Source organism: Oncorhynchus masou, unplaced genomic scaffold, assembly GCF_036934945.1.
Source record: "Oncorhynchus masou masou isolate Uvic2021 unplaced genomic scaffold, UVic_Omas_1.1 unplaced_scaffold_1869, whole genome shotgun sequence".
Classification (NCBI taxonomy): Eukaryota; Metazoa; Chordata; class Actinopteri; order Salmoniformes; family Salmonidae; genus Oncorhynchus; species Oncorhynchus masou.
The window spans coordinates 45,040-70,045 of NW_027008374.1; positions in this window are offsets into that span (position 1 = coordinate 45,040).

The following is a 25,006-nucleotide window of genomic DNA, read 5'->3' on the forward strand; positions in this document are numbered from 1 at the left end:
GGAGGCTGAAGAAATTCGGCTTGTCACCAAAAGCACTCACAAACTTCTACAGATGCAAAATCGAGAGCATCCTGTCGGGCTTTTATCACCGCCTGGTACGGCAACTGCTCCGCCCACAACCGTAAGGCTCTCCAGAGGGTAGTGAGGTCTGCACAACGCATCACCGGGGGCAAACTACCTGCCCTCCAGGACACCTACACCACCCGATGTTACAGGAAGGCCATAAAGATCATCAAGGACATCAACCACCCGAGCCACTGCCTGTTCACCCCGCTATCATCCAGAAGGCGAGGTCAGTACAGGTGCATCAAGGCTGGGACCGAGAGACTGAAAAACAGCTTCTATCTCAAGGCCATCAGACTGTTAAACAGCCACCACGAACATTGAGTGGCTGCTGCCAACACACTGACACAACTCCAGCCACTTTAATAATGGGAATTGATGGGAAATGATGTAAATATATCACTAGCCACTTTAAACAATGCTACCTTATATAATGTTACTTACCCTACATTATTCATCTCATATGCATACGTATATACTGTACTCTATATCATCGACTGCATCCTTATGTAATACATGTATCAATAGCCACTTTAACTATGCCACTTTGTTTACATACTCATCTCATATGTATATACTGTACTCAATACCATCTACTGTATCTTGCCTATGCTGCTCTGTACCATCACTCATTCATATATCCTTATGTACATATTCTTTATCCCCTTACACTGTGTATAAGACAGTAGTTTAGGAATTGTTAGTTAGATTACTTGTTGGTTATTACTGCATTGTCGGAACTAGAAGCACAAGCATTTCGCTACACTCGCATTAACATCTGCTAACCATGTGTATGTGACAAATAAAATTTGATTTGGATTTGATTTGATCAGTCTTCTCCTTGTATGAGCTGAAAGTTTAGAGGGACGGCCAGGTCTTGGTAGATTTGCAGTGGTCTGATACTCCTTCCATTTCAATATTATCGCTTGCACAGTGCTCCTTGGGATGTTTAAAGCTTGGGAAATCTTTTTGTATCCAAATCCGGCTTTAAACTTCTTCACAACTGTTTCTCGGACCTGCCTGGTGTGTTCCTTGTTCTTCATGATGCTCTCTGCGCTTTTAACGGACCTCTGAGACTATCACAGTGCAGGTGCATTTATACGGAGACTTGATTACACACAGGTGGATTGTATTTATCATCATTAGTCATTTAGGTCAACATTGGATCATTCAGAGATCCTCACTGAACTTCTGGAGAGAGTTTGCTGCACTGAAAGTAAAGGGGCTGAATAATTTTGCACGCCCAATTTTTCAGTTTTTGATTTGTTAAAAAAGTTTGAAATATCCAATAAATGTCGTTCCACTTCATGATTGTGTCCCACTTGTTGTTGATTCTTCACAAAAAAATACAGTTTTATATCTTTATGTTTGAAGCCTGAAATGTGGCAAAAGGTCGCAAAGTTCAAGGGGGCCGAATACTTTCGCAAGGCACTGTATATACAGATCTGTAGAGAGGGAGGATTTGTCCTTTGGTAGAATTAGGAGAATAGGGTTAAGGTCTGGATTCAAGCATTTAAACTCTATAAATGAACATTGTAATTTCACAATGAACTATGACCTATCACAAATCAGTTATCTTGATGTGCTGAGTGATTTTACGTGATCTCTACAGGGACACGGGAATAACTTTAGGATATTCCATGCTTATCTACAACTCTATGAGTGAACATCCTCATTTCACAATTAACTAGGAGAATATTGGAGTGGAAAGGGTTAAGGTCCGGATTCAGCATTTAGAGGTTATCCTGTTCATGATATACTAGACAACATACACATGTCCACATCAAAGATTTTGTATATTTTTTTATAACTAAACCCAGATAGGCCACAGCTTGTTGTTTCCAATGGGATCAAAAGGAGGTGGGCAGAGCCAAGAACACGAGCCAAACAGGCATCTTTCTCTCAGCCAGTCGAAATCATGAATCAGCATCAATTTTATGAACATGTAAAAAAAATTTCAATAGAAAAACAGGTAAAAGGTAACGAAATGCAGCTAGTTTTCTGTCTTTCAAGCTTCAATCTGAAGATTAGCATGCATGTCGGTAGCCCTGCCCCCCGTACACATACATCGCTGGATCTATTTCAGTCTAATATTACGGTTAATGGAGTCGCTAATGACTAGGGGTTTAAATATGTCACCAGGGTTTTAGATATGTCATTAGGGTTTTAAATGTCACGAGGGTTTTAAATATGTCACTAGGGGTTTAGATATGTTACTAGGGGTTTTAGATATGTCACTAGGGGTTTTAGATATGTCACTAGGGCTTTAAATGTCACGAGGGTTTTAAATATGTCACTAGGGGTTTAGATATGTCACTAGGGGTTTTAGATATGTCACTAGGGTTTTAGATATGTCACTAGGGTTTTAGATATGTCACTAGGGTTTTAGATATGTCACTAGGGTTTTAGATATGTCACTAGGGTTTTAGATATTTTATTAGGGTTTTAGATATGTCACTAGGGTTTTAAATATGTCAGAACTACTGGGGTTTTATATATGTCATTAGGGTTTTAAATATGTCACTAGGGTTTTAAATATGTCAGAACTACTGGGGTTTTATATATGTCATTAGGGTTTTAAATATGTCACTAGGGTTTTAAATAGGTCACTAGGGTTTTAAATAGGTCACTAGGGTTTTAAATATGTCACTATGGTTTTAAATATGTCACTAGGGTTTTAAATATGTCAGAACTACTGGGGTTTTATATGTCATTAGGGTTTTAAATATGTCACTAGGGTTTTAAATAGGTCACTAGGGTTTTAAATAGGTCACTAGGGTTTTAAATATGTCACTAGGGTTTTAAATATGTCACTAGGGTTTTAAATATGTCAGAACTACTGGGGTTTTATATGTCATTAGGGTTTTAAATATGTCACTAGGGTTTTAAATAGGTCACTAGGGTTTTAAATAGGTCACTAGGGTTTTAAATATGTCACTAGGGTTTTAAATATGTCACTAGGGTTTTAAATATGTCAGAACTACTGGGTTTTAAATATGTCACTAGGGTTTTAAATATGTCACTAGGGTTTTATATGTCACTAGGGTTTTAAATATGTCACTAGGGTTTTAAATATGTCAGAACTACTCGGGTTTTAAATATGTCAGCGCAGCCAGGGTTTTAAATATGTCACTAGGGTTTTAAATATGTCAGAATTACCAGGGTTTTAAATATGTCAATAGGGTTTTAAATATGTCACTAGGGTTTTAAATATGTCAGAACTACTGGGGTTTTAAATATGTCAATAGGGTTTTAAATATGTCACTAGGGTTTTAAATATGTCAATAGGATTTTAAATATGTCACTAGGGTTTTAAATATGTCACTAGGGTTTTAAATATGTCACCAGGGTTTTAAATATGTCAGAACTACTGGGGTTTTAAATATGTCACCAGGGTTTTAAATATGTCACCAGGGTTTTAAATATGTCAGAACTAATGCTGTGGAACAGTGCTTAATATGTAGATCAGGAGGTGCCGGAACAAAAAGTGAGAGCGAGAGAGGGGTGACCTGGGGAGAGACGGCTGACCTGGAGAGAGAGGGGTGACCTGGAGAGAGAGGGGTGACCTGGGAAGAGAGGGGTGACCTGGGGAGAGAGGGGTGACCTGGGAGAGAGGGGTGACCGGGGGAGTGAGGGGTGACCTGGGGAGAGAGGGGTGACCTGGGGAGAGAGGGGTGACCTGGAGAGAGAGGGGTGACCTGGGGAGAGAGGAGTGACCTGGAGAGAGAGGGGTGACCTGGAGAGAGGGGTGACCTGGAGAGAGAGGGGTGACCTGGGAAGAGAGGGGTGACCTGGGGAGAGAGGGGTGACCTGGGGAGAGAGGGGTGACCTGGGGAGAGAGGGGTGACCTGGGGAGAGAGGGGTGACCTGGAGAGAGAGGGGTGACCTGGGGAGAGAGGAGTGACCTGGGAAGAGAGGGGTGACCTGGGGAGAGAGGGGGTGACCTGGAGAGAGAGGGGTGACCTGGGGAGAGAGGGGTGACCTGGAGAGAGAGGGGTGACCTGGGGAGAGAGGGGTGACCTGGAGAGAGAGGGGTGACCTGGAGAGAGAGGGGTGACCTGGGGAGAGAGGGGTGACCTGGGGAGGGAGGGGTGACCTGGAGAGAGAGGGGGTGACCTGGAGAGAGAGGGGTGACCTGGAGAGAGAGGGGTGACCTGGAGAGAGAGGGGTGACCTGGAGAGAGAGGGGTGACCTGGGGAGAGACGGGTGGCCTGGGGAGAGAGGGGTGACCTGGGGAGAGAGGAGTGACCTGGGGAGAGAGGAGTGACCTGGGGAGAGAGGGGTGACCTGGGGAGAGAGGAGTGACCTGGGGAGAGAGGGGTGACCTGGGGAGAGAGGGGTGACCTGGGAAAGCTCTAGGGTCCCGGAACGCCAGAGGGGAAACAATCACCTTTATAATAAAGCATTGCACGCATATCATTGCATTTGCCTAGTGACATATAGCAGTAGAGTAGAGACATAGAGCAGTAGAGTAGAGACATAGAGCAGTAGAGACATAGAGCAGTAGAGTAGAGACAGAGCAGTAGAGACATAGAGTAGTAGAGTATGGACATAGAGCAGTAGAGTAGGGACATAGAGCAGTAGAGTAGAGACATAGAGCAGTAGAGACACAGAGCAGTAGAGACATAGAGCAGTAGAGTAGAGACATAGCAGTAGAGACATAGAGCAGTAGAGTAGGGACATAGAGCAGCAGAGACATAGAGCAGTAGAGACTTAGAGCAGTAGAGACATAGAGCAGTAGAGTAGAGACATAGAGCAGTAGAGACAGAGCAGTAGAGACATAGAGCAGTAGAGACATAGAGCAGTAGAGTAGAGACATAGAGCAGTAGAGACATAGAGCAGTAGAGACATAGAGCAGTAGAGTAGAGCCCTAGAGCAGTAGAGACAGAGCAGTAGAGACATAGAGCAGTAGAGACATAGAGCAGTAGAGTAGAGACATAGAGCAGTAGAGACATAGAGCAGTAGAGTAGAGGTAATTACACACAGGGAACATTTAAGTAGCCAAGGGTCCTGGAAATGTTTTGCCTTTTATAAATACATTTTATGCAATTCTACATCATTTTACATGACTGGAGGCTTTGGCAGAATATCTTTTAATACCGCACAAATGATCGAAATAACAGACTACTTTTACACTGACAAACTGAGATCAATGATAACGACCTTAAATCCATCAATGTCCAAGGCCTCGGTGTGTGTGGAGACACATATTGTATAATATGAGGAGGAAATTATAGTCCCAAAAAAGCTTTCCAGTTTCACTGACTCAATGATGCGCAGCTCATAGTCAGTGATTGCCAATATCTTGCGATTGTTTGAGTGAGATCACAGAAAGGCTCGTGATTGCCAATATCTTGCGATTGTTTTACTTTGTAAAACACTATTTGGAAGTTGATCCAATATTTTGCTAGCCTCGAGCAGACAGATTAGAGTCTTCTCTTTTCAGCAGGAGCCAATTTGGTTACTGACGTGTTTTCCCGCGATTGTATCTGAAATATTGCGAAAGGCCTGTTTCGTCTGCCTGCTGTTCACTGGCAGATGTGCCACGCGTTCCCGACTGTAGGCTATGCCTGGTTTTTGGGCGACACACAATCCACAGCTCGGCAATAAACATTTTTTTTAAAGCTATTGATCCTCTGTGGCTAAATTATTGGGCATGTTCATGGTGTAGAAGGATAACCGGGGGGGAACACTCCAACACTCAGACATCATTTACAAACAAAGCTTTAGTGTTTAGTGAGTCTGCCAGATCAGAGGCAGAATGGATGACCAGGGATGTTGTCTGTTTAGTGAGTCCACCAGATCAGAGGCAGTAGGGAGGACCAGGGATGTTGTCTGTTTAGTGAGTCTTCCAGATCAGAGGCAGTAGGGAGGACCAGGGTTGTTCTCTGTTTAGTGAGTCTGCCAGATCAGAGGCAGAATGGATGACCAGGGATGTTGTCTGTTTAGTGAGTCCACCAGATCAGAGGCAGTAGGGAGGACCAGGGATGTTGTCTGTTTAGTGAGTCCTCCAGATCAGAGGCAGTAGGGATGACCAGGGATGTTCTCTGTTTAGTGAGTCCACCAGATCAGAGGCAGAATGGATGACCAGGGATGTTCTCTGTTTAGTGAGTCCTCCAGATCAGAGGCAGAATGGATGACCAGGGATGTTCTCTGTTTAGTGAGTCCTCCAGATCAGAGGCAGTAGGGATGACCAGGGATGTTCTCTGTTTAGTGAGTCCTCCAGATCAGAGGCAGTAGGGATGACCAGGGAAGTTCTCTGTTTAGTGAGTCCTCCAGATCAGAGGCAGAATGGATGACCAGGGATGTTCTCTGTTTAGTTAGTCCACCAGATCAGAGGCAGTAGAGATGACCAGGGATGTTCTCTGTTTAGTGAGTCCACCAGATCAGAGGCAGTAGGGATGACCAGGGATGTTCTCTGTTTAGTGAGTCCACCAGATCAGAGGCAGTAGGGATGACCAGGGATGTTCTCTGTTTAGTGAGTCCACCAGATCAGAGGCAGAATGGATGACCAGGGATGTTCTCTGTTTAGTGAGTCCACCAGATCAGAGGCAGTAGGTATGACCAGGGATGTTCTCTTTTTAGTGAGTCCTCCAGATCAGAGGCAGTAGGGATGACCAGGGATGTTCTCTGTTTAGTAAGTCCTCCAGATCAGAGGCAGTAGGGATGACCAGGGATGTTCTCTGTTTAGTGAGTCCTCCAGATCAGAGGCAGTAGGGATGACCAGGGATGTTCTCTGTTTAGTGAGTCCTCCAGATCAGAGACAGTAGGGATGACCAGGGATGTTCTCTATTTAGTGAGTCCTCCAGATCAGAGGCAGTAGAGATGACCAGGGATGTTCACTGTTTAGTGAGTCCACCAGATCAGAGGCAGTAGGGATGACCAGGGATGTTCTCTGTTTAGTGAGTCCACCAGATCAGAGGCAGTAGAGATGACCAGGGATGTTCTCTGTTTAGTGAGTCCACCAGATCAGAGGCAGTAGGGATGACAAGGGATGTTCTCTGTTTAGTGAGTCCACCAGATCAAAGGCAGAATGGATGACCAGGGATGTTCTCTGTTTAGTGAGTCCACCAGATCAGAGGCAGTAGGTATGACCAGGGATGTTCTCTTTTTAGTGAGTCCTCCAGATCAGAGGCAGAATGGATGACCAGGGATGTTCTCTGTTTAGTGAGTCCTCCAGATCAGAGGCAGTAGGGATGACCAGGGATGTTCTCTATTTAGTGAGTCCTCCAGATCAGAGGCAGTAGAGATGACCAGGGATGTTCACTGTTTAGTGAGTCCACCAGATCAGAGGCAGTAGGGATGACCAGGGATGTTCTCTGTTTAGTGAGTACTCCAGATCAGAGGCAGTAGGGATGACCAGGGATGTTCTCTGTTTAGTGAGTTCTCCAGATCAGAGGCTGTAGGGATAACCAGGGATGTTCTCTGTTTAGTGAGTCAGAGGCAGTAGGGATGACCAGGGATGTTCTCTGTTTAGTGAGTCCTCCAGATCAGAGGCAGTAGGCAGTAGTGTGTGAATTTGACAATTTTCCTGTCCTGCTAAGCATTCAAAATGTAACTATTACTTTTGGGTGTCAGGGGAAATTTAAGGAGTAAAAAGTACATTGTTGTCTTTAGGAATGTAGTGAAGTAAAAGTAAAAGTTGCAAAAAATAGAAATAGTAAAGTACAGATAACCCTAAACAACGATTTAAGTAGTACTTTATAGTATACCTTACACATCTGGATGGTCGTGTCTATTAGAGCAGAGATCATAGAGGGAATCTCCTTCTAGTTCTGTGAGAGATACAGTATTAGAGCAGAGATCATAGAGATGGAATCTCCTAGTTCTGTGAGAGATACAGTATTAGAGCAGAGATCATAGAGGGGGAATCTCCTAGTTCTGTGAGAGATACAGTATTAGAGCAGAGATCATAGAGGGGGAATCTCCTTCTAGTTCTGTGAGAGATACAGTATTAGAGCAGAGATCATAGAGATGGAATCTCCTAGTTCTGTGAGAGATACAGTATTAGAGCAGAGATCATAGAGGGGGAATCTCCTAGTTCTGTGAGAGATACAGTATTAGAGCAGAGATCATAGAGAGGGAATCTCCTAGTTCTGTGAGAGATACAGTATTAGAGCAGAGATCATAGAGAGGGAATCTCCTTCTAGTTCTGTGAGAGATACAGTATTAGAGCAGAGATCATAGAGAGGGAATCTCCTAGTTCTGTGAGAGATACAGTATTAGAGCAGAGATCATAGAGGGGGAATCTCCTAGTTCTGTGAGAGATACAGTATTAGAGCAGAGATCATAGAGGGAATCTCCTTCTAGTTCTGTGAGAGATACAGTATTAGAGCAGAGATCATAGAGTTCATGTCCTGCCTTATTATTATTCGACCATGCTGGTCATTTATGAACATTTGAACATCTTGGCCATGTTCTGTTATAATCTCCACCCGGCACAGCCAGAAGAGGACTGGCCACCCCACATATGCTCTCTCTAATTCTCTCTTTCTTTCTCTCTCTCGGAGGACCTGAGCCCTAGGACCATGCCCCAGGACTACCTGACATGATGACTCCTTGCTGTCCCCAGTCCACCTGACCGTGCTGCTGCTCCAGTTTCAAATGTAGAACCAACCTATAATCAACTCTTAGAATATCTATTTTTCATATGATTGGGAATGGGGGGGGGGGGGTTATTAACGAAGAGGCAACTTGAATGAACAATCGTGGGGAAAACCGGTTGAAGGTTTCTGACACAGGCCTATTGCATTTCTTTCCAGAGAAAATGATCCGGCTGCGCGGACTGTACAGGGGTTTAGCCCCTGGGGGATAACACTACTACATAAACTGGTGGTACGGACACTGTTTCATATTATTTTTTTACATTTAAATTGCACTTGCAATTTTTTGGCAAATAAATTCATTAAAAATCTTGATATTCTGGATTTTTTTTCTCATTTTGTCTGTCATAGTTGAAGTGTACCTATGATGAAAATTACAGGCCTCTCTCATCTTTTTAAGTGGGAGAACTTGCACAATTGGTGGCTGACTAAATACTTTTTTGCCCCACTGTATAGAGAGAGTGTAATTTCTTTTCACTTTCAGTTTCACTTACGTAGCTAGCAAATGCAGCTGGCTAGTTTGCCTACTGAAACACCCTGCTCAAATAGAGGGATGCTATGTTAACTAGCTGGCAAGGACTTTCATAGTTGTCAAGGTAAGGCTTTAGGTTTTACTAATGTATTGCTACCGGGGCCCACCGTTGTAACTGCTTACTGTGTTATGAACTTGAGTGAAGACCCAAACGCGGTTTTAACAGAAAACAGAGTTCTTTAATAAAAAACAGGAATGGCATAAATCCTCTTCCAACGTAGTCAATGGAACAAAAGAACGTAGTATAATGCAGGATGCACCTGCCATGCAGACTCCGACAGGACAGGACAAGGTGGAAGCAAACGAGACGACAGCTTGCTTCTGGCATCAAAAAACACAAACAAGAATCAGACACTGAAAGTAGCAGGAACAGAGAAAGAAATAGAGACCTAATCAGAGGGGGAAGAGAGAACAGGTGGGGAAAGAGAGAATGAGCTAGTTAGGGGAAGTGTAGAACAGCTGAGGGATGAGAGACAGAGAAGGTAACCTAAAAAGACCAGCAGAGAGAGAGAATGAAGAGAAAGGACAGGAACAGACATAACAAGACATGACATACTGACTGCAACGCTACTGCATGATTGTAGTGGGTTTACTAACACATTAGATCTATTAGCTATGCTGACTATGATGTTACTTTAGCTAATACGGTGAGAACTATGTAGGTTGTTTGTCTTGGAAAGGCTTTCCGACCTGGACACATACAGCTGATGTGTTGTGTATTGTAATCCACAAGTGAAGGGAAGAGGTGAGAGGAGGAGAGAGCATGGATGCAAGAAGGAATACAACATGGCTGCTATGAAAGTGAACTGTGTTTACGCGTGATCAGGGGTGCATTCATTCCGCCGATTCTGTTGAAAAAAACGTTTCTTAAGCAAACGGAAAACAAAACAGGGATATAAACATACTTGAATTTGTCCAATAGAAAGTCTAATTTGCAACTGTTGGACTAATGATTACACCCTGTATCAGCTAGATGCAGGTAAGAGTGTGTAAGGCAGTATTGAATGTAATAGTCTGTCCATGTGTCACTGTCTGTCATCTCAAATTTGTCTCTCGACCTGTGTACATCTACGTTGTAAACTATCATTCATAGGATAGGTTGCATCAACCTCACAATGGGTACAGGGAACATTAGAGTATCATGTAGTATCCTAAACCTATCAGTGACATTGACCTGGGTGAATGGAAATCTGTAATAAAAATAAGGTCATGCTCATGAACGGCACTGACCTCCACTGGTGTGTTTGTTCTGTATCTAAAGAGATACCCCAAAGCCAATCATGGGCAAAGCTGAACCACAGTGGCCGCAGGCTTCTGTTCCAGTCTGGCACTAACACATTTGATTAAACTTTCTCATCCCGAGCCTCGGGGTCAGAAGATAAAGATCTGCTATTACATCAACTAAAAAAAAAGACAAAACTATTTCAGTTTTGGCTGGATATCTATTCTAATGTCTAATCTTTCATTCATCAATGTCTGCAGGATTCCTTTCTCTTCTTTATCCCCCATTAACACGGCAGTCATTTAGAGGGTTTTAAGCAGGTCAATAACACATCATTCAGACGGAAAAATCAATGGCGCCCGGCATTTTGTTCCATTTTTTTTGTTGCAGTGAGGTTCGCTACTTCGCTTCCCATATTGGAGGGCTGTAGAGCGGGCAATGCATTCTAGGAGCCAGCCTTGGCCCATGACTGTCACTACACACTACCTGGGCCCTCCACATCAGTCACTGGCTTCAGTAATAAGTGCATCGATGACGTCGTCCCCACAGTGACATCGACCAACCAGAAGCCATGGATTAAAGGCATCATCCGCACTGAGCAAAAGGCCAGAGCTTCTGCTTTCAAGGAGTGTGACACTAATCCGAACGGTTACAACAACTCCTGCTACGACCTCCCGACGAGCCATCAAACAGGCTAAGCGTCAATACAGGACAAAGATCGAATCCTACTATGCCGGCTCCGACACTCGTCGGATGTGGCAGGGTTTGCAAACTATCACAAATTACAAAGGAAAACCCAGCCGCGAGCTGCCGAGTGCCTACCAGCCTACCAGACAACCTATTTGCCTTCTATGTTCACTTCGAGGCAAGAAACACTGAACAATGCATGAGAGCACCAGCTTTTCCGGACTACTGTGTGATCACGCTCTCGGTAGCCGATATGAAAAAGACCTTTAAAACAGGTTAAACAGGAGAATGGGAGAAGATGGCTTTAATTTGTGAGAACAAAAGAGGAGAGATGGGAGAAGGCTCTTATGTGTGAAAACAGAAGCGGAGGACCTGAGCCCTAGGACCATGCCTCAGGACTACCTGGACTGATGACTCCTTGCTGTCCCCAGTCCACCTGGTCGTGCTGCTGCTCCGGTTTCAACTGTTCTGCCTGCGGCCATGGAACCCTGACCTGTTCACCAGACATGCTACCTGTCCCAGACCTGTTGTTTTTGACGTTCTTTCTCTCTCTCTACCACACCTGCTGCCTAGGCCTCTGAATGACCCCCGGGTCTTCTATGAACGTTTGAACATCTTGAAGAACAATCTGGCCTTAATTAATGGCCATGTTCTGTTATAATCTCCACCCGGCACAGCCAGAAGAGGACTGGTCACCCCTCAGAGCCTGGTTCCTCTCTAGTTTTCTTCCTAAATTCTTGCCATTCTTGGGAGTTTTTCCTAGCCACCGTGCTTCTGCATTGCTTGCTGTTTGGGTTTTAGGCTGGGTTTCTGTACAGCACTTTGTGACATCACTGCTGATGTAAAAAGGGCTTCATAAATAAATGTGTTTTTTAAAATATTTTTTTTTAAACCTAAACTAGGCAAGTCAGTTAAGACTTAGTTCCACTACGGCCTAGGAATAGTGGGTTAACTGCCTGTTCAGGGGCAGAACGATAGATTTGTACCTTGTCAGCTCGGTGGTTTGAACTTGCAACCTTCGGGTTACTAGTCCAACGCTCTAACCACTAGGCTACCTACCACCTCTACACTCTAACCACTAGGCTACCTACCTCCTCTACACTCTAACCACTAGGCTACCCTGCTGCCCCGTTGATTGACTGAGAGAAGACGGCTCTAATGAGAACAGAAGAGGAGAGATGGGAGACGATGGAGAGATGAGAGATGGGAGAAGATGGAGAGACAGGAGAAGATGGAGAGATGGGAGAAGATGGAGAGATGGGAAAGGAGGAGAGATGGGAGAAGATGGAGAGATGGGAGAAGATGGAGAGATGAGAGAAGATGGAGAGATGGGAAAGGAGGAGAGATGGGAGAAGATGGAGAGACAGGAGAAGATGGAGAGATGAGAAAGGAGGAAAGACGGGAGAAGATGGAGAGATGCGAGATGGGAGAAGATGGAGAGATGAGAGATGAGAGAAGATGGAGAGATGAGAGATGGGAGAAGATGGAGAGATGAGAAAGGAGGAGAGACGGGAGAAGATGGAGAGATGAGAGATGGGAGAAGATGGAGAGATGAGAGATGGGAGAAGATGGAGAGATGAGAGATGGGAAAAGATGGAGAGATGAGAAAGGAGGAGAGATGGGAGAAGATGGAGAGATGAGAGATGGGAAAGGAGGAGAGATGGGAGAAGATGGAGAGATGAGAGAAGATGGAGAGATGAGAGAAGATGGAGAGATGGGAAAAGATGGAGAGACGGGAGAAGATGGAGAGACGGGAGAAGATGGAGAGATGAGAGATGAGAAAGGAGGAGAGATGGGAGAAGATGGAGAGATGGGAAAGGAGGAGAGATGGGAGAAGATGGAGAGATGAGAGATGGGAAAGGAGGAGAGATGGGAGAAGATGGAGAGATGAGAGAAGATGGAGAGATGAGAAAGGAGGAGAGATGGGAGAAGATGGAGAGATGGGAAAGGAGGAGAGATGGGAGAAGATGGAGAGATGAGAAAGGAGGAGAGATGGGAGAAGATGGAGAGATGAGAGATGGGAAAGGAGGAGAGATGAGAGAAGATATGGAGGTCTGGGCTGTAATGCATGTCAAGTCGTGTTTGACTATGTACAATGAGGTTACAACATATTAGTGCAGTGTTGTTACTCAAGTAATTAAATAGGGCCCACAGGACTCATATGGCCCACAGGACTCATAGGGCCCACAGGACTCATAGGGCCCACAGGACTCATAGGGCCCACAGGACTCATAGGGCCCACGGGACTCATAGGGCCCACAGGACTCATAGGGCCCACAGGACTCATAGGGCCCACAGGACTCATAAAGCCCACAGGACTCATAGGGCCCACAGGACTCATAGGGCCCACAGGACTCATAGGGCCCACAGGACTCATAAAGCCCACAGGACTCATAGGGCCCACAGGACTCATAGGGCCCACAGGACTCATAGGGCCCACAGGACTCATAGGGCCCACAGGACTCATAGGGCCCACAGGACTCATAAAGCCCACAGGACTCATAGGGCCCACAGGACTCATAAAGCCCACAGGACTCATAGGGCCCACAGGACTCATAGGGCCCACAGGACTCATAAAGCCCACAGGACTCATAGGGCCCACGGGACTCATAGGGCCCACAGGACTCATAGGGCCCACAGGACTCATAGGGCCCACAGTACTCATAGGGTCCACAGGACTCATAGGGCCCACAGGACTCATAGGGCCCACAGGACTCATAGGGCCCACATGACTCATAGGGCCCACAGGACTCATAGGGCCCACAGGACTCATAGGGCCCACAGGACTCATAGGGCCCACAGGACTCATAGGGCCCACATGACTCATAGGGCCCACAGGACTCATAGGGCCCACAGGACTCATAGGGCCCACAGGACTCATAGGGCCTACAGGACTCATATGGCCTACAGGACTCATAGGGCCCACAGGACTCATAGGGCCTACAGGACTCATATGGCCTACAGGACTCATAGGGCCTACAGGACTCATATGGCCTACAGGACTCATAGGGCCCACAGGACTCATAGGGCCCACAGGACTCATAGGGCCTACAGGACTCATAGGGCCCACAGGACTCATAGGGCCCACAGGACTCATAGGGCCCACAGGACTCATAGGGCCCACAGGACTCATAGGGCCTACAGGACTCATAGGGCCCACGGGACTCATAGGGCCCACAGGACTCCTAGGGCCTACAGGACTCATAGGGCCCACAGGACTCATATGGCCCACAGGACTCCTAGGATCTTAAGGCTCATAGGGATCATAGGGATCTACTATAGGGAATAGGGTTTCATTTGAGACACACTCCATGTGAAGTGTTACTGAGGGCTCACAACCAGAGAAAGACCAACGTTGATTAAAGGATGTAGGTTATAACATTGATTAAAGGATGTGAGTTATAACATTGATTAAAGGATGTGAGTTATAACATTGATTAAAGGATGTGAGTTATAACATTGATTAAAGGATGCAGGTTATAACATTGATTATAGAAGGATGTGAGTTATAACATTGATTAAAGGATGTGAGTTATAACATTGATTAAAGGATGTGAGTTATAAGATTGATTAAAGGATGTGAGTTTTAACATTGATTAAAGGATGCAGGTTATAACATTGATTAAAGGATGTGAGTTATAACATTGATTAAAGGATGTAGGTTATAACATTGATTAAAGGATGTGAGTTATAACATTGATTAAAGGATGTGAGTTATAACATTGATTGAAGGATGTAGGTTATAACATTGATTAAAGGATGTGAGTTATAACATTGATTAAAGGATGTGAGTTATAACATTGTTGTTACTGGAGTAGTGACATTTGTTTCAAGGGTAAAAGAGCAACAACATGTGAAGTGAAACGCCCTTCAGCGATTCCCGTGTTAGAAGACACAAAGACAGACATCACAACTCCCACTGGGCCACAGTAAACCAATGCTTCATCAACATGAGACACGTTTCCGTTGTGAATTAAGGGAATCTAATCAAGTCCCACTCTGACATAAGACAGTTCACGTACACACTAACACAGATCTGTCAGTCAGAGTCCCAAACGGCACCCTATTCACTATATAGTGCACTACTTTAGACAAGAACCCTATACCCTACATAGTGCACTACTTTAGACCAGAACCCTATTCCCTATATAGTGCACTACTTTAGACCAGAACCCTATTCCCTATATAGTGCACTACTTTAAACCAGAACCCTATTCCCTATATAGTGCACTACTTTCGACCAGAACCCTATTCCCTATATAGTGCACTACTTTCGACCAGAACCCTATTCCCTATATAGTGCACTACTTTCGACCAGAAGCCTATTCACTATATAGTGCACTACTTTAGACCAGAACCCTATTCCCTATATAGTGCACTACTTTCGACCAGAACCCTATTCCCTATATAGTGCACTACTTTCGACCAGAACCCTATTCCCTATATAGTGCACTACTTTCGACCAGAACCCTATTCCCTATATAGTGCACTACTTTAGACCAGAACCCTATTCCCTATATAGTGCACTACTTTCAACCAGAACACTATTCACTATATAGTGCACTACTTTCGACCAGTGACCTAATGAGCCCGTAGCCGTTTGGAACACGACCACGACAGTGATTCTCTATGAATGAATAATATCCCAGCTCTCTCATGTCAAAGACCTGGTGATATGAGTTGTTGTTGCATAGCTACATATCCATTTTTTTTTTATTTTTTTAGAATGTATTGAGTCAAACACTGAAATAACAGACAGGAAGCCGTTCCAAAAAGTCCCGGAGACAGATGTTATTTCACCCCAGGGGGAGAATCTGATGAGGATGGACTCATACGGCACTGCTCGGGATTCCATTCGGGAACGCAAACAATAAAAATCTGTATTGGAGGGAGACAAGGCTTCCTTCCCGAACTGGGAACGTTCCCATTGAGGAAAGGAAACCTCGCGGAATACCGTGCTAGATAATATGCAAATCAATAAGCCTCTCTGCTTTTGAGTTCCGGAATTTCAGAATGTACACTCGCCGTCCACTTCATTAATGATTCACCAATGAGATTTAAACAAATATGAGGGGGTGGAGACTCCCACGTGAGGTTCTATACTTAGATATGGGAGAGGAAACGTCAACAGAATGATTATTTGAATTCTATTGGTGGAACATGTACCGAAATATCTTTCCTTTTAATAATCATATCAGGGGGTGGATTCGACACACATTATCAGGGCTTGATTTTACGTAGCTCTATGGCCCTGGTCAAAGGCCCTGGTTAAGGGTAGCTCTATGGCCCTGGTCAAAGGCCCTGGTTAAGGGTAGCTCTACGGCCCTGGTAAAGGCCCTGGTTAAGGGTAGCTCTACGGCCCTGGTAAAGGCCCTGGTTAAGGGTAGCTCTACGGCCCTGGTAAAGGCCCTGGTTAAGGGTAGCTCTACGGCCTTGGTTAAGGGCCCTGGTTAAGGGTAGCTCTATGGCCCTGGTCAACGGCCCTGGTTAAGGGTAGCTCTATGGCCCTGGTCTACGGCCCTGGTTAAGGGTAGCTCTACGGCCATGGTCTACGGCCATGGTCTACGGCCCTGGTCAACGGCCCTGGTTAAGGGTAGCTCTACGGCCCTGGTCAAAGGCCCTGGTTAAGGGTAGCTCTATGGCCCTGGTCTACGGCCCTGGTCAACGGCCCTGGTTAAGGGTAGCTCTATGGCCCTGGTCAAAGGCCCTGCTTAAGGGTAGCTCTATGGCCTTGGTCAAAGGCCCTGGTTAAGGGTAGCTCTACGGCCCTGGTCAACGGCCCTGGTTAAGGGTAGCTCTATGGCCCTGGTCAAAGGCCCTGGTTAAGGGTAGCTCTATGGCCCTGGTCTACGGCCCTGGTCAACGGCCCTGGTTAAGGGTAGCTCTATGGCCCTGGTCAAAGGCCCTGCTTAAGGGTAGCTCTATGGCCTTGGTCAAAGGCCCTGGTTAAGGGTAGCTCTACGGCCCTGGTCAATGGCCCTGGTCAAGGGTATCTCTACGGCCCTGGTCAAAGGTAGCTCTACGGCCCTGGTCAAGGGTATCTCTACGGCCCTGGTCAAGGGTAGCTCTACGGCCCTGGTCAAGGGTAGCTCTACGGCCCTGGTCAAAGGTAGCTCTACGGCCCTGGTCAAGGGTATCTCTACGGCCCTGGTCAAGGGTAGCTCTATGGCCCTGGTCAATGGTATCTCTATGGCCCTGGTCAAGGGTAGCTCTATGGCCCTGGTCAAGGGTAGCTCTATGGCCCTGGTCAAGGGTATCTCTACGGCCCTGGTCAAGGGTAGCTCTATGGCCCTGGTCAAGGGTATCTCTACGGCCCTGGTCAAGGGTAGCTCTATGGCCCTGGTCAAGGGTATCTCTACGGCCCTGGTCAAGGGTAGCTCTATGGCCCTGGTCAATGGTATCTCTATGGCCCTGGTCAATGGTATCTCTATGGCCCTGGTCAAGGGTAGCTCTATGGCCCTGGTCAAGGGTAGCTCTATGGCCCTGGTCAAGGGTAGCTCTATGGCCCTGGTCAAGGGTAGCTTTACGGCCCTGGTCAAGGGTATCTCTATGGCCCTGGTCAAGGGTAGCTCTATGGCCCTGGTCAAGGGTATCTCTATGGCCCTGGTCAAGGGTCTCACCTTTCCACAGAGGGGGTCGTAATAGTATGTAGCTCCAGACAGAAGTTAGCAGATAGGCGGTGCCGACCTCAGACGAGTTCCGTGAAGCTTTTTGGGGGTCGAGGACAAAAACGGGATGTTATCGGGATGTTTCCTGGTCTGACAAACACGGTTGTAGCTCTGCCACCTTCCACCACTGATGCGGAAAGCTTACATATGGTGGATTGGGATGCAGCCCCTGACAACAAATATATCTCTAGCTTCAGTGGTGTAAAAAGTACTTAAGTAAAAATTCTTTAAAGTACTACTTAAGTAGTTTTGTTTGGATATCTGTACTTTGCTTTTACATTTATTTTTTGTGTGTGTGAATTTTACCCCTTCCCCCCCCCAATTTCGTGGTATCCAATTGTTTAGTAGATACTATCTTGTCTCATCGCTACAACTCCCGTACGGGCTCGGGAGAGACGAAGGTTGAAAGTCATGCGTCCTCCGATACACAACCCAACCAAGCCGCACTGCTTCTTAACACAGCGCCATCAACCCGGAAGCCAGCCGCACCAATGTGTCGGAGGAAACACCGTGCCCCTTGCGACCTAGTTAGCGTGCTCTGCGCCCGGCCCGCCACAGGAGTCGCTGGTGCGCGAAGAGACAAGGATATCCCTACCGGCCATATCCTCCCTAACCCGGACGACGCTGGGCCAATTGTGCGACGCCCCACGGACCTCCCGTTCGCGGCCGGTTACGACAGAGCCTGGGCGCGAACCCAGTCTCTGGTGGCACAGCTGGCGCTGCAGTACAGCGCCCTTAACCATTGTTAATATTGTACTTTTTACTTTTCCTTGACACCCAAAAGTACTTGTTACATTTTGAATGCTTAGCAGGACAGGAAAATAGTCAAATTCACCTACTTATCAACCGAACATCCCTGGTCATTTCTACTGCCTCTGATCTGGCAGACTCACTAAACAGAGAACATCCCTGGTCATCTCTACTGCCTCTGATCTGGAGGACTCACTAAACAGAGAACATCCCTGGTCATCTCTACTGCCTCTGATCTGGAGGACTCACTAAACAGAGAACATCCCTGGTCTTCCCTACAAGCTTCTGATCTGGAGGACTCACTAAACAGAGAACATCCCTGGTCATCTCTACTGCCTCTGATCTGGAGGACTCACTAAACAGAGAACATCCCTGGTCATCCCTACAAGCCTCTGATCTGGAGGACTCACTAAACAGAGAACATCCCTGGTCATCTCTACTGCCTCTGATCTGGAGGACTCACTAAACAGAGAACATCCCTGGTCATCCCTACAAGCCTCTGATCTGGAGGACTCACTAAACAGAGAACATCCTGGTCATCTCTACTGCCTCTGATCTGGAGGACTCACTAAACAGAGAACATCCCTGGTCATCCCTACAAGCCTCTGATCTGGAGGACTCACTAAACACACATGCTTCATTTGTAAATTATGTCTGAGTGATGGAGTGTGCCCCTTGCGTTCCGTAAATAAAAAAAACAAGAAAATTGTGCCATCTGGTTTGCCTAATATAAGGAATATGAAATGATTTATAATTTTACTTCTGATATTTTAAACCAAATAATTTGAGATTTTTACTCAAGTATAATTTTACTGGGTGACTTTGACTTTTATTTCCTGTTAAGGCCTAAATGTGACGTTGTTTCTTCTTCATCTGATTTCCACGACACAGAAACGATAAAGAAAAGACGTCAGACGTTTGTCAACATGAACCGAGGTGACTTTACTTATAACACGTTTCTCCTCCCACATCCTCCATGTCAGTGAACAAGTGCTCCAAGTCGGGTTGCAAAATTAGGATAATTTTTCCACAAAAAATAAAATAAAAATCGCAGTGTTTTTCCAGAAATCCTGGTTGGACGATTCATGGTCTCACTACCAGGATTTCTGGGAAACCGGGTAATTTTGGGAGAGTTACCGGAATTTCGCAACCCTAGATTCAAGTAATCTCTGAATGGGTGAAACCCTGCTAATTAATGGCTGGATGGTTTCGCCACTTCAGAGATGATTCCCAGTGAGCACAAGATGTCGAAAAGACGTCTTTTCAATATAAAATATGTATTTAAGCATCTTTTAAACATATTTTTAGTTTCTTTTCAACATCTTTTGTCCATAGGGTTCAGAATGCACAGATTAAAAGCACCCAGTTGATGCCTTGGTGGCCGGGCCAATATAACACACACAATGGGTGTAGACGTAATCGACTTAACTGTGGAGGGAAGAGAAGGGGGAAAAAATCCACGAACATAGAATCACTGGTCTATTAGAGACTTTTAGTCACTAAATGCCATGTCATCATTATAATCATCAACAACATGGTGTCCTTTCTAGAACCCATTAGGTGTATTCTAGAACACCTTGTCCATTCCAGAATACTCTGCTACTATGCATTCTAGAAAGGTAGGCAGCCTCTATGGTAGGCGAGTGGGCTTGTTACATTACACACTTTACAGGGGTGGCGTATTATGCTTTTAGGTCCTTACCAACATGGCTGCCAAACTCTCCTCTACCTCTCTGGTGAGAAGAACCCATTCTAGTGATGCTGTCTGTGGTGAAGTGTCCTAACACGATGGCAGGCCAAGGGGGTATACTACAAATTAGGACCAAGGAGTTTGCCAGCTAACTTGCAGAAACATTCTTAATTGATTGCTTCAACAACCAACAACTCATATATATAAGTTGAGCTTTTTTAATGAATCAGAAAATCTGTTATTTATGTCTGGCTAATTCCTTGATCATAGTATATCCCTCTGCAGGACCCAGAGAGGTTGGCCCAACCTGTTGCTTCCCTCTGCAGGACCCAGAGAGGTTGGCCCAACCTGTTGCTTCCCTCTGCAGGACCCAGAGAGGTTGGCCCAACCTGCTGCTTCCCTCTGCAGGACCCAGAGAGGTTGGCCCAACCTGCTGCTTCCCTCTGCAGGACCCAGAGAGGTTGGCCCAACCTGCTGCTTCCCTCTGCAGGACCCAGAGAGGTTGGCCCAACCTGCTGCTTCCCTCTGCAGGACCCAGAGAGGTTGGCCCAACCTGCTGCTTCCCTCTGCAGGACCCAGAGAGGTTGGCCCAACCTGCTGCTTCCCTCTGCAGGACCCAGAGAGGTTGGCCCAACCTGCTGCTTCCCTCTGCAGGACCCAGAGAGGTTGGCCCAACCTGCTGCTTCCCTCTGCAGGACCCAGAGAGGTTGGCCCAACCTGCTGCTTCCCTCTGCAGGACCCAGAGAGGTTGGCCCGACCTGCTGCTTCCCCCAAACCATGTCACAGTCACCTGATAGCAGAGTTGGGCTCAATTCAAATTGAGGTCAGTCAATTCAGGAAATAAACTGAAATTGCAATTCAATTATTGAACAAAATGGCATCCATTTTCATTGATTTCTTAATGAATTGAAAATGAGCTATTAAAACATTTAAAAAAAAGTTGCAAAAAAAATAAAAATGTTTTAACTTCAAATGTTTTAACTTCAAAAGGGCAAATCCCTTCCTGAATTTGACTGACTTCCAATTGAATAGACCCTCACCCTGCCTGCTATCTCTATTGCTTAATGCTAAACACCAGTCAGGATGGCCTTTTTACGTGAAGAAACCTTTTTCTGTGCATATGATATTTCTGCAAGTCATTCACATCCATATAGATAGATGATTAAGTAATATAATATATTTTTGTTTTTTGTTTTTATTAATATCAGCATGAAAGATAAGCTGGGTGAATATTACTGTATGAGAAGACAACTGCTACAACTTTCACAGCACTGCTATTGGCTAATTTTATAATACAGTCAGTACTCAAGCATTGTTAGATGAATAAACTAGAAAATAAACAGAAACATAATTACCCCTTGGAAAATAAGCTACACAACTTTGTCCCCCCCCCCCACCCCCCACCCCCCTATAATGTTGCCTCTGTCTTCATGGCATGATATACATATTGGGGTTTGACCCATTTCATTACACATCTATCCAACAGGGAAAATCTAGGTGTTTATACTCAATCTAGTTTTTTAAAATTATATATATATTTGTATTTATTTTTTAAATTTAAATTCCTCGTAAATGATCAATACATGTAATGTGTTAGAATAGTGTTGTCTTCACATAGAGACTCATAGGTTTCTTCCCCATCTTTTTCTAGTTAGTCGGTTATTTCATTTTTTCCTTCTCGGTACACATCCACACTCCGTTGCATGTTGTTCCAGGTTGTTGCTAGGATGCAGCAGCGGTCGTGGGGGGATAGGGGTCATAGGTGACGGGGAAAGGGTCAGGGGTCATCTCCTTGACGACAGCCTGTTGTATCCACGGCGACCTGAGTGGTGGGTGGTGCCTGAGTTAGTCTGTTCAGTGTCCGTCCTCTCTGACACACACCTCGCTGCTCTGGGGGAACCAATCAGAAAGAGGGAGAAGCAAGATGTTAGAATGGATTCTTACACATGCATCCTTCCTTCCCATCTCCATTGAAATCGTTTCTGATCTAATACATAGAAGGGATCCTGTCGAGGGACATTATCCATATCTCGAATCCAAACCATAGAGGCCCTATTCTCCATCCCTCAGAGCCTGGTTCCTTTCAAAGATTCATCCTAGGTTCCTGTTTTTCCTCGCCACCGTGCTTCTACATTACTTTGATCTTTGGGGTTTTAGTTCAGGGTTCTGTACAGCACTTTGAGACAACTGATGATTTAAAAAGAGTTTAATAAATAAACGTGATTGATTGAGGCCCTAAACTAACTATTTTCACAATACATCCTTTGATCCTGGAAGGAATCACTGTATTAATACATGGAATGGTTCCTGTCATGAGGACGTCAGCCCTAAACTTAACCCTAATGCTAACGTTAGCCCCTTAACCCTAATGCTAACGTTAGCCCCTTAACCCTAATGCTAACGTTAGCCCCTTAACCCTAATGCGAACGTTAGCCCCTTAGACCCTTAACCCTAATGCTAACGTTAGCCCCTTAACCCTAATGCTAACGTTAGCCCCTTAGATCCTTAACCCTAATGCTAACGTTAGCCCCTTATCCCTAATGCTAACGTTAGCCCCTTAGACCTAATGCTAACGTTAGCCCCTTAACCCTAATGCTAACGTTAGCCCCTTATCCCTAATGCTAACGTTAGACCCTTAACCCTAATGCTAACGTTAGCCCCTTATCCCTAATGCTAACGTTAGCCCCTTAACCCTAATGCTAACGTTAGCCCCTTAACCCTAATGCTAACGTTAGACCCTTAACCCTAATGCTAACGTTAGCCCCTTATCCCTAATGCTAACGTTAGACCCTTAACCCTAATGCTAACGTTAGCCCCTTAACCCTAATGCTAACGTTAGCCCCTTAACCCTAATGCTAACGTTAGCCCCTTAACCCTAATGCTAACGTTAGACCCTTAACCCTAATGCTAACGTTAGCCCCTTATCCCTAATGCTAACGTTAGACCCTTAACCCTAATGCTAACATTAGCCCCTTAACCCTAATGCTAACGTTAGCCCCTTAACCCTAATGCTAACGTTAGACCCTTAACCCTAATGCTAACGTTAGCCCCTTATCCCTAATGCTAACGTTAGACCCTTAACCCTAATGCTAACGTTAGCCCCTTAACCCTAATGCTAACATTAGACCCTTATCCCTAATGCTAACATTAGCCCCGTATCCCTAATGCTAATGTTAGGCCCTACCCTTAATAACGTTAGGCCTTACCCTTAACCCTAAGGTTAGGCCTTACCCTTAATAACGTTAGGCCTTACCCTTAACCCTAACGTTAGGCCTTACCCTTAACCCTAACGTTAGGCCCTACCCTTAATAACGTTAGGCCCTACCCTTAATAACGTTAGGCCTTACCCTTAATAACGTTAGGCTCTACCCTTAATAACGTTAGGCCCTACCCTTAATAACGTTAGGCCTTACCCTTAATAACGTTAGGCCCTACCCTTAATAACGTTAGGCCCTACCCTTAATAACGTTAGGCCTTACCCTTAATAACGTTAGGCCCTACCCTTAACCCTAATGTTAGGCCCTACCCTTAACCCTAATGTTAGGCCTTACCCATTCTGTCTCTTTCTTTCTTCCTTTATATCTATCTTTGTATCTGTTTATCCCTCAAAGGCCTTTATTGGCATGGGAAACATATATTTACATTGCCAAAGCAAATGGAATAGACAAACATTGAGAAATAAACAATCAGTAAACATTACACCTACAAAAGTTTTAAAAGAATATAGACATTTCAAATGTTATACTATTGGCTATGTACACTGTTGTAACAGTGTGCAAATAGTTGAAGTATGAAAGTGAAAATAATTAAACATAAATATGGGTTGTATTTCCAGTGCTGTTCATTTTTCACTGGTTGCCCTTTTCTCATGGCAACGGGCCACAAATCTTGCTGCTGTGACGGCACACTGAGGTATTTCGCCTAACGGATATGGGAGTTTATCAATGTTTGATTTGTTTTTCAAATTCTTTGTGGGTCTGTGTGATCTGTGGGAAATATGTCTCTCTAATATGGTCATACATTTGGCAGGAGGTTAGGAAGTGCAGCTCCGTTTCCACCTCATTTTGTGGGCAGTGAGCACATAGCCTGTCTTCTCTTGAGAGCCAGGTCTGCCTACGGCGGCCTTTGTCAATAGCAAGGCTATGGTCACTGAGTCTGTACATAGTCAAAGATATTCTTAATTTGAGGATATATTGGCAAATGGCATCCTAATCCCTATTCAGTGCACTACATTTGACCAGACCCCTATGGGCCCGATATATGGAATAGGGTGCCGTTTGGGACGTCAAGGTAGGCCTCCTCAGTGTGTAGTGGGTCTGGGTCAAGGAGATGGATAACCCCTGTGGCCTAGTTCTGGTGTTGAGCCACAAAACAAGGCAGTGCTGCATCCCAAATGGCACCCTGTTCCCTATAGAGTTCACTACTTTCGACCAGAGCCCTATGGCACCCTGTTCCCTATAGAGTTCACTACTTTAGACCAGAGCCCTATGGCACCATGTTCCCTATAGAGTTCACTACTTTAGACCAGAGCCCTATGGCACCCTGTTCCCTATAGAGTTCACTACTTTAGACCAGAGCCCTATGGCACCCTGTTCCCTATAGAGTTCACTACTTTAGACCAGAGCCCTATGGCACCATGTTCCCTATATAGTTCACTACTTTAGACCAGAGCCCTATGGAACCCTATTCCCTATATAGTTCACTACTTTAGACCAGAGCCCTATGGCACCCTGTTCCCTATATAGTTCACTACTTTAGACCAGAGCCCTATGGCACCCTGTTCCCTATAGA